We start from the raw sequence: 11,240 nt of genomic DNA on the forward strand, positions 1-11,240 counted from the left end.
TTTCAACATAGTGTTGGTCTAAGTATTACTTTGTCTTGTGCACCTGAAATTAATTAAAAAACAAAAACAAAAACCATCGTGTTGGAAGTCCTCGACAGAGCAATCAGGCAAGAGAAAGAAATAAAAGGCATCCAAATTGGGAATGAAGAAGTTAAATTGTCACTCTTTGCAGATGATATGATGCTATATATAGAAAACCTTTAAGACTCCACCAAAAAGCTATTAGAAACAATAAACGAACACAGTAAAATTGCCGGCTACAAAATCAATGTACTAAAGTCTGTTGCATTCCTATATACTAACAATGAAATATCAGAAAATAAAATTTAAAAAACAATTCCTTTTGCAATCTCAGCAAAAAGAATAAAATACCTAGGGATAAACTTAACCAAAGATGTGAAAGACCTATATACTGAAAACTATAAGACATTTTTAAAAGAAATTGAAGACGACACAGAGAAATGGAAAGACATTCCATGTTCATGGATTAGAAAAATCAACATAGTTAAAATGGCCATATTGCCCGAAACAATATACAGATTTAATGAAAGCCCCATCAAAATCCCAATGGCATTTTTTAAAGAAACAGAACAAAAAATCATGAGATTTGTCTGGAACCACAAAAGACCCCGAAGAGCAAAAGCACTCCTGAGAAAAAAGAACAATGCTGGAGGTATCACACTCCCTGACTTCAGCTTGTACTACAGGGCAACAGTAATCAAAACAGCATGGTACTGACACAAAAACAGACACACAAACCAATGGAATAGAATTGAGAACCCAGAAATAAACCCACATAAATATGGACAGATAATTTTTGACAAAGAAGCCAAAAACATACAATGGAGAAAAGACAGCCTCTTCAACAAATGGTGCTGGGAGAATTAGAAAGCCATGTGCAAAAGAATGAAACTAGACTGCTATGTGTGACGATGTAGCAAAATTAATTCGAAATGGATCAAAGACCTAAACATAAGACCTGAAACAATAACCTGCATAGAAGAAACCATAGGTACTAAACTTATAGACCTTGGGTTCAAAGAGCATTTTGTGAATTTGACTCCAAAGGCAAGGGAAGCAAAAGCTAAAGTAAATGAATGGAACTATATCAAACTAAAAAGCTTCTGCATGACAAAAGAAACCATCGACAAAATAAAGAGGCAACTAACCGAATGGGAGAAGATTTTTGCAAACAACGCCTCCGATAAGTGGCTCATATCCAAAATATATAAGGAACTCCTACAACTCAAGAACAAAAAAAACAATAATCCAATAAAAAAATGGGCAGAGTACCTGAAGAGACATTTCTCCAAAGAGGACATACAAATGGCTAATAGACATATGAAAAAATGCTCAATATCACTCATCACCAGAGAAATGCAAATAAAAACCACAATGAGATATCACCTCACCCCAGTCAGAATGGCTATCATCAACAAGACAAATAGTAGCAAGTGTTGGAGAGGCTGTGGAGAAAAAGGAACCCTCATACACTGTTGGTGGGAATGCAGATTTGTGCAGCTGCTACGGAAAGCAGTGTGGAGGTTCCTCAAAAAATTAAGAACAGAATTATCATATGACCTAGCAATCCCTCTCCTGGGTATCTACCCCAAAAATTTGAAAACATTTATCCATAAAGACAAATGTGCTCCAATGTTCGTTCCAGCTTTATTTACAGTGGCCAAGACATGGAAACAACGAAAATGTCCTTCGATAGATGAATGGATAAAGAAGTTGTGGTATATATACATAATGGAATACTGTTTGGCCATAAGAAAAGATGAAGTAGTACCATTTGCAACAACATGGATGGATCTTGAGATTATAATGCTAAGCGAATTAAGTCAGCCAGAAAAAGTTGAGAACAATATTATTTCACTGATATGTGGTATATAAAACTAAAAACAACAAAAGAACAAGATAAACAAATAAAGAAACAAAAACTCATAGACATAGACAATAGTTTAGTGTTTACCAGAGGGTAAAGGAGGAGTTCTAGAAGAGGGTAAACAGGGTCAAATATATGGTGATGGAAAGAGAACTGACTCTGGGTGGTGAACACACAATGTGATATATAGATGATATATTACAGAATTGTACACCTGAAATCTATGTAACTTTAATAACAATTGTCACCCAGTAAACTTTAATTTAAAAAAAAAAAGTGAATTCAAACAGAAATAAATGAACCTAACAAAAGATTGGAAGAAACTTAAATCCTAGCCATAAAAGATTGGATGAACTATCACTTATCCACAGTATAGTACTACACAGTACTATAAAACAGTAACATGACCACACAAAGAAAAAAATTTTTGATATAGCTCTTGAACACAGCATTCTATTTGTATATATTGTGGCATACTCATATATTTTAAGATTTTTCTAAAAAGGCAAAATATCAAACTTTACTTCATTAGTTTGTTGTTAAAGATGGTAGTGGTATAGTAATTATGAAATTCTTTATTGTATGTAGTAAATGTGTAAATGAATGGTGAAGGTGGGTGATGTTTGATTTCTTTAAAAATATTTTTCAATTAGAGTGGACATTCAGTATTATTTTATATTAGTTTCAGGTGTACAGCATAGTAGTTAGACATTTATATAATTTATTCAAAGATCCTCCCAATTAGCCTAGTGTTCATAGATGTTGCATTATTGACTATATATTCTATGCTGCACTCCACGTCCCCGTGACCATTTTCTAACTACCAATTTGTATTTCTTAATTCCTTCACCTTTTTTACCCAACCCTCCTCCCCTCTGGGAATGATCAGTTTGGTCTTTGCATCTCTGACTCTGTTTCTGTTTTGTTTGTTCACTGATTTTGTTCTTCAGCTTCCACATATAAGTCAGATCATATGGTATTTGTCTTTCTCAGTCTGACTTCTTTTATTTAGCATAATACCGTCTAGGTTCGTACATGTTGTTGCAGATGGCAAGATTTCATTCTTTTCTATGGCTGAGTAATATTCCATTGTACCACCTCTTTATCCAATTGTCTATTGATGAGCACTTGGGTTGCTACCATATCTTGGCTATTGTAAATAGTGTTAGAAAGAACATAGGGGAGCATATAACTTTTTGAATTAGTGTTTTGAATTTCTTCAGATGAATACCCAGAAGTGGAATTGCTGGGTCATAAGGTAGTTCTATGTTTCATTTTTTTGAGGAACTTCCAAACTGTTTTCCATAATGGTTGCACCAATTTGCAATCCCCCCAACAGTGCACAAGGGTTCCCTTTTCTCTGCATCCTTACCAATACTTTTTTGTTGATTTATTGATGATAGCCATTCTGACAGGTGTAAAATGATATCTCATTGTGGTTTTAATTTGGATTTCTCTGATGATTCGTAACGTTGAGCATCTTTTCAGGTCTGTTTGCCCTGTGTATGTCCTCTTTGGAGAAATGTCTATTCAGGTCCTCTGCCCACTACTTAACTGGTATTGAGTTATACGACTTCTTTATAAATTTTGGATATTAACCCATTATCAGATGAATCATTAATGAATATTTTCTCCCATTCAGTAGGCTGCCTTTTTGTTTTGTTGGTACTTTCCTTTGCTGTGAAAAAAAACTTTTTAGTTTGATGTAGTCCCATTTATTTTTTCTTTTGTTTCCCTTGCCCAAGGAGATAGATCAGAAAAAAATGTTACTTAGAACAATATCAGAAAGTTTACCGCATTTTGGTGGGGGGCGAAGTTTCATGGCTTTGGGACTTACATTTAAATCTTTAATCCATTTTGAGTTTATTCTTGTATATGCTGTAACAAGGTGATCCAATTTCTTTCTTTTTTTTTTTTGCGTGTATCTGTCCGTGTTTTCCCAACATGATTTATTGAATAGACTGTCTTTACCCCACTGTATGCTTTTGCCTCCTTTGTCATGGATTAAATAACCACATAGCCATAGGTTTGTTTCTGGGCTCTGTATTCTGTTCCATTGACCTATGTGTCTGTTATTATGCCAGTACTTTGCTGTTTTGATTACTACAGATTTGTAGTATAGTTTGATATTAGCTAGTGTGGTACCTCCAATTTTGTTCTTCTTTCTCAAGTTTGTTGTGGTTATTCTGTGTCTCTTGTGGTACCATATAAATTTTAATTTTATTTGGTCTAGTTCTGTGAAAAATGCCATTGGTATTTTGATAGGGATTGCATTTAATCTATAGATTTTTTTAGGGTAGCATGAACATTTCAACAATGTTAATTCTTCCTATCCATGAGCACAGATAGGAAATCCATGCTTCCATTTATTTGTATCTTTTTCAAGTTTTTTCTTCAGTGTTTTAGTCAGTGCTCTTTTACCTCTTTAGTTAAATTTATTCCTAGGTGTTTTTTTTATACAATTGTAAATGTTTTTTTTTTTCCTAATTTCACTTTCTATAATTCATTATTTGTGTATAAAAATGCAACTGATTTCTGGATACTAATTTTGTATCCTGCTACTTTACTGAATTAATTTATCAGTTCTAATAGTTTTTTGGAGGAATCTATAGGGTTCTCTATATTTAGCATCATTTTTCTGCAACTAAGGAGAGTTGTACTTCTTCCTTTCCAATTTGTATGCCTTTTATTTACTTTTCCTGTCTGATTGTGGTGGTTAAAACTTCCAATAGCATGTTACATAAAACAGGTGAAAGTGGGCATCCTTCTCTTCTTCCTGATATTAATGCTTTTGGCTTTTCTCCATTGAGTATGATGTATACTGTTCATTTGTCATATATGGCCTTTATTATGTTGAGGTATGTTCCCTCTATTCCCACTTTGCTGAGATTTTTTATCATAAATAGATACTGAATTTTGTCAAACACTTTTTCTGTATCTATTGATATGATTACATGATTTTTATCTTTCTTTTTGTTTATGTGTTGTATCATGTTAATTGATTTGCAAATATTGAAATAACCTTGCATCCCAGGAATAAATCTCATTTGATCATGTTGTATTAATATATTGCTGAATTTAGTTTGCTAATATTTTGTTGAGGTATTTTGCATCTATATTCATTAGGGATATCGGCATATAACTTTATATATATATATATATATATATATATATATATATATATATATATATATATATATATAATGTCTTTGTCTGGTTTGGAAATCAGGGTAATTCTGGCCTTGGAAAATGAGCTTGGGAGCTTTCCCTCCTCTTGAATGTTTTGGAATAATTTGAGAAGGATAGGTGTTAATTGTTCTTTGAATGTTTGGTAAAATTCACCTGTGAAGCTATCCAATCCAGGATTTGTATTTGTTGAAAATTTTTTGGTTACTGTTTTGATTTTTTTGTAGTAATCTATTGGTTCAGATTGTCTGTTTCTTTTTTATTCAGTCTTGGAAAATTGTATGTTTCTAGGTATTTATCAATTTCTTCCAGATTGTCCATTTTATTGGCATAGAATTGTAATATTTTCTCATAATCCTTTGTATTTCTGAGGTATCAGTTCTTGATTCTCTAATTTCATGCCTGATTTTATTTATTTGAGATCTCTTTTTTTTTCTTGATGAATCTGGCTAAAGGTTTATCAATTTTGATTATGGTTTAAAAAACCGAGCTCTTAGTTTCTTTTTGTTTGTTTCCATTCACATGAAATGTCTTTTCTATCCCTTTACTTTCAGTCAGTGTGTCTATCAATCTAAAACAAGTCTCTTGAAGGCAGCATATGTAAGCGTTTTCTTTTCTTATCCATTCAACCACCTTATGTTTTTGATTGGAGCTTTTAATCTATTTACACTGAAAGTAATTGTTGATAGATATGTAGTTATTGCCATTTTATTCTTCATGGTTTTTATTTTCTTTTTCATCTTAAAGAAGTCCCTGTAACATTCCTTGTAATACTGGTTTGGTGGTGATGAACTCCTTCAGCTTTTTCTTGTGTGGGAAGCTCTCCATCTGTCCTTCAATTTTAAATGATAACCTTGCTGAATAGAGTAGTCTTGGTTGTAGATCCTTACTTTTCATCACTTTGCATATTTCCTGCCAATCCCTTCTGGCCTGCAAAGTTTCTGTTGAGAAATCAGCTGACAATCTTATGGGAGCTCCCTCATGAGTAACTAGTTGACTTTCTCTTGCTGCTTTTAAGATTCTCTCTTTGTCTTTAACCTTTGCCATTTTAATGATAATGTGTCTTGGTGTGGCCCTGTTTGGGTTCGTCTTGTTTGGGACTCTGCACTTCTTGGGCTTGTATGTATATTTTCTTCACCAGGTTAGGAAAATTTTCAGTCATTATTTCTTCAAATAGGCTTTCAGTCCTTTGTTTTCTCCCTTCTCCTTCTGGTACATATTTGATGCAAATGTTACACCTGGCTATTATACTAGCCTCATTTTTTAAAACTCTTTTTTCTTTTTGCTGTTCTGATTGGGTGTTTTCTGCTACTTTGTCTTCCAAATCACTGATTCGATCCTCTGCTTCACCTAGTTGGCTAGTGATTACTTCTAGTCATTCTTCATTTTAGTTGTATTATTCATTTCTGACTGGTTCTTTTTTATGGTTTCTATGGTTCTTTTATATGCTTGCTGTCTTTTTTTTTTTTTTTGAAGTTTTTGCCAAGTTCCTTGAGCATCCTTATAACCAGGGTTTTGAACTCTTTATCTAGTAGAATGTTAGCCTCCATTTATTTGAGTTCATTTCTGGAGTTTTCTCTTGATCTTTTATTTGAGATGTATTTCTGTTTCCTCATTTTGGCTGCCTCCCTGTGTTTGTTTCTGTGTATTAGGTAGATCTGCTATGTCTCCCAGTCTTGCTCGGTGGCCTTATGTAGTAGGTTCCTGTGGGGTCCAGTAAAACAGTCTTCCTGGTCACCTGAGCTGGGTGCTCCAGGAGTGTCCCTTGTGTGGATTGTGTATGCCTTTTTGTTATAGTTGAGCTTTGGCTGATGTTGACACATCAATGGGTGGGATTTACTGGCTGTGGGGTTTGGCCACATCCACAGCATATGGGCTGCTGTGAGGAAAGCTTACCCCACAGAGTGTGATTCACCCTAGTGGGCTCTGGGGCCTGTTGAGACTGCCCTTTGTGTGTGCCACTTGTGGAGCTAATTGGGTCATGCTCTGCTGAAGCCAACCTCCATGTATGTTGGTTTTGGGGCCTCATGGGAGGAGCCCTCGTGCAGGCTGGTCAGCCACTGCCTGAGACCTGTTGGCAACTACCTGGTGGAGCTGCAAAGTCACCTATGGTTGACCACTTCCAGTGCTGGACCTGGAAGCACGTGGGAGAGGCCACTCTGTGAACTGATGACAGCTGCCACCAGTCCCAGGCCTGGGGTAGTTCTACAATAAGTCCAGGGCACCCTGAGCCCTGGTGCTGCCTGCCTGGCTCAGCCACTGATAGAGCCTTGTGCAGTACATGAGTTGGGTGAGACAGGGTCTCAGGGAATCACCAAGTAGGACCAGTGGTCTTCACCATGTTAATGTAGATTCTGGTTTTGTGCCAGTGCTGAGCCTGGAGCTACTCAGAAAAAGTCTCATAGCACACGCAGGCAGCTGCCACCCACCTGGGGCCTGTGGATCCCTTTAGAGGTGTCCAAGAAAGAGTATGACATGGGTAGAACTGGCTGCTGGCCAAGAAAATGTCTCCAGCATTTCATGAGTTGGGTGACGCAGGGTCTCAGAGAATCACTATGGTGGAGTGAGCAGAGTTCACCAGGCCAATGTAAATTCAGATTTGGCTGTGTGTCACACAGCTCAACACAAGTAAGATAGTGCCCACCTGCTGGCTGCACAGGAAAAGAATTATACACAGAGAAATTGCAACTGTCCCTCTAGTCCTCACTCTGAAGCCACATAATTCAGTTTCTCCCTATCTCTGATACTTTCTGAGTCACCATCCCTCTGCCAGAGCCCTGGGTGAGTACTTGTGTATGGGTGAGTCTGTGTGAGGGTACTTTAAGAAGACGTCTGACTTTCCCACAGCCTTCAGTCTCACCCAGACGGTTGGAATCCCCACTGTTTTTTACAACCAGATGTTGTGGGGGCTTCTCTTCCTGGCATCGGTACTCTGGGCTGGGGAGTCCAGTGTAGGGCTGGGCTCCCTTGCTTCTCTGGGGTGAGGGGGACCTCCACAACTGAGATATCCCTCCCAATTCTCAACCACTCCACATGGGTGTGGGGCTAGCCCATTTTGCATCTTCACCCCTCCTACCGGTCTCAACGTGGCTTCTTCTTTCCATCCTTAGTTATAGGACTTCTATTCAGCTAGACTTCTGATGGTTCTCCAGGTTGATTGTTCTGTAATTTAGTTGCAATTTTAATGTGGTCATGGAGGAGTAAGCACAGCATTTATCTACTCCACCATCTTGGATCTCCTGGGTGATGTTTGATTTCAATTAGAGATATCAATATAAACTCACAATTTTGTAATATTCCCTAGTTCAGTTCACTGGAAACTCCTAAAGGAAATGACACCCAGTATATTAAATGATATTCATAGAGAAACTTCATTTCCATTCTTATTCCTCCACTTTCTTCCCACCCACTGCCCATAAGTAATCATTCCATTTGCTTCTGGTTTATCTTTATTGAGTTTCTTTTAGCAAAAGAAGCAAACACATACACATACACACATGAAACATTCTTATTTTTCCTTTCTTACACAAAAGGCAGCATATAATAAAACTTAGTGGCCAGTACTTGATTTTTAAATACCAGTCCTCACTAAAAGAAACTAAGGCTCCCAAAAGAAATGACTGATTCCAGATCTGAGGTGGAGAAATTACAAAGTGAGCTTAGAACATATTCTGTGCAAGAAAGCAAGGGAGACTCAAAGACTGAAGGACATAATATCCAAAGGACATGTGAGCTGGCTTGAAAGGGCTCTGAATAGAAAAATGTTAAACAATTTGAGCATCAAAATTACTAGTGAAGGTAATGGGCTATACTACATTGAATTTAAAGATCCATAAATTCATAGTGATATTCAAAGAGAGACAGGAAAGGGGAGGAGGGTGGAAGAAGAATGTTTGTTATGGGAGATTACCATCTAATAAAGGCAGAAAGAATGAGAATTAGAAAAATCACCATTGTGCAGTCATCAATATAATAATTGCTTCAGGCAAGGATCATCAATGGATGCTAAAACTATTGGGTTAAAAATTGTTGAGGAAAAGTTTATTTAAAAGACTTCAAAATATCACTCACCCTTCACCCTCCTACCTTCACCACCTAGTTTACTTCTTAAGTATAAAGATAATGACCTACTTTTAAACTAGAGAGATCTGTAAAATACCACCTTATCCAAGTGATCAAATCTAGCAACACTAATAATGGAACTATCTGATGTTATATGCTTTCTTATGTGATGCCTGGGAATTACACTACATTGACTATGTAGTGTTCTTGCTAAACTAAACTAAACTAAAGATAAATGAGGTGTGACATCATAGGAATGGTGGCAGTGAGGTGGTCTTCTTGAGTTCTCCAGAACTTACCACAAATTGAACATCTATAACCCATCAAAGGACTCTTTGCTCATCATGCAGAACAGCTAAGAGACTCCTATGAGGATTACTTGAAGGTGGGCAAACTGGGAGAGCAGGGGAAGAGGGAAGGGAGCGGAGTAGAGACACGGCCCATGGCTGCGTAGACACATGGGATTTCAGGACAGAACAGAGACCACAAGAACAAGGAGGTGGGCTCTTTCCCTGTGTCCCACAGCTGATCTCTCCTGCCAACAGAGCAGCACATCCAGCGTTTAGGGCAGTAACCTCAGCTGAGACCTCCAGCTGTGCCCTAGGTCAGACAAAGGAAGTAAACACCGTACCTGGGCCCCAACCCCCATTCTCCCAATCCTACCCCTGCCCTTCCAGAGACTCAACCTGGCCTGTGAACTGAAGAATAGTGTCAGATGACAGAGGAGCAGTAGCGTTCAGGATCTGGGAGGACATGATTTACACCTTCCGTGACCCAGGGAAGAGGCTGGGAAGAGTATGACACTGCTGGGCTGGGAGAGAGATGACTCCTCCATCTCCAGCCCCCACCTTTTCTGGCCCGTGGGAAGAGTGTGACACTGCTGGGCAGGGAAAGAGAAAACTCCTCTATCCCCAGCCCCCACCTTTTCTGGTCTGCTTACGGCAGGGCAATTACAACAGCAGAGACACACCCAGGGGTCCACAGCTGGTGGCAGAGGCAGCTCTGGGCTTTCAGCAGCTCAGAAATCTCATGCCCTACACACACACACACACACACACACACACACACACACACACACGGAAGAAGTGCCCTAAGACTCAGGAGACCTGGGCACAGGGCTGGCTATGTTACTCTCAGTGTGCATATGTGCAGGCAAGAGCAGAAACTGTACTGACTTTGTAAAAACTACCGTTCAGACCCCTCAGCCCCACTCATCTAGAACTGCAGTCCCAGGGTTACTCTGGTCACCAGGTGGCCAGCTCTGCCTCCACAAAACGCAGAGGACTCTTTGGTACAGCAGAGGACAACATGGAGATTACTTGGTGGGCTTATGCCAAGACTGGTGCTGCTTGTTTTGTTTTTGTATTTTTGATATTTTTACCTGTGTTGAGTGTGGGTTATCAGTTGTTTTTACATGTGAGTGTATTTAGTTTTTTCTTTGTTGTTGTTGTTATTGTTGTTGTGCTTGGTGATTGGCTTTGTTCTGAAATTGCCCTACACCAGGGCCCAGCTCAAGAGGCACAAGATTCAACACATCCAGAGGCCAACTCCTGACCAAACCATTACTGGGTTTGACAGTAAGTGACACACATAGAGGGAATTCTCTACAGGCACAAGAGCCCAAAGGGGCCAAGCCTCATTTAAGTGGTTGACCCTCATGCAGAGCCAGGTCTCACAACTAGTCAGCCTAGGAGTTAACCCCACCTACTCACAAGCAAAAAGCAATTAAAGATCAACTTTACCAGGACAATATACACAACACAAGAGTCACCTTTGGAGCACACGCAGAGGAGAATAGGGGAGTGGTGCAGGGCAAATATAAAGGACACATACTACGTAAGATAACCCAGAAAAAACCAAGAACCCTAGGGGATCTACCTAATACATCGAAGCAAACACAGAGAGTCAGCCAGAATAGGGAAACAAAGAAACAAAGAAATTATGTAATCATAATGAACATCCAGTTAGAACTAAAGAATACAATAACTGAAATAAAGAACACACTTGAAGGAATTACCAGGAGGTTAGATGAGGCAGAGGATCGAATCAGTGATTTAGAAGACAAGTTAACAGAGATCACCCAAACGGAACAACAAAAAGAAAA

This window comes from Rhinolophus ferrumequinum, chromosome 11, assembly GCF_004115265.2.
Source record: "Rhinolophus ferrumequinum isolate MPI-CBG mRhiFer1 chromosome 11, mRhiFer1_v1.p, whole genome shotgun sequence".
NCBI lineage: Eukaryota > Metazoa > Chordata > Mammalia > Chiroptera > Rhinolophidae > Rhinolophus > Rhinolophus ferrumequinum.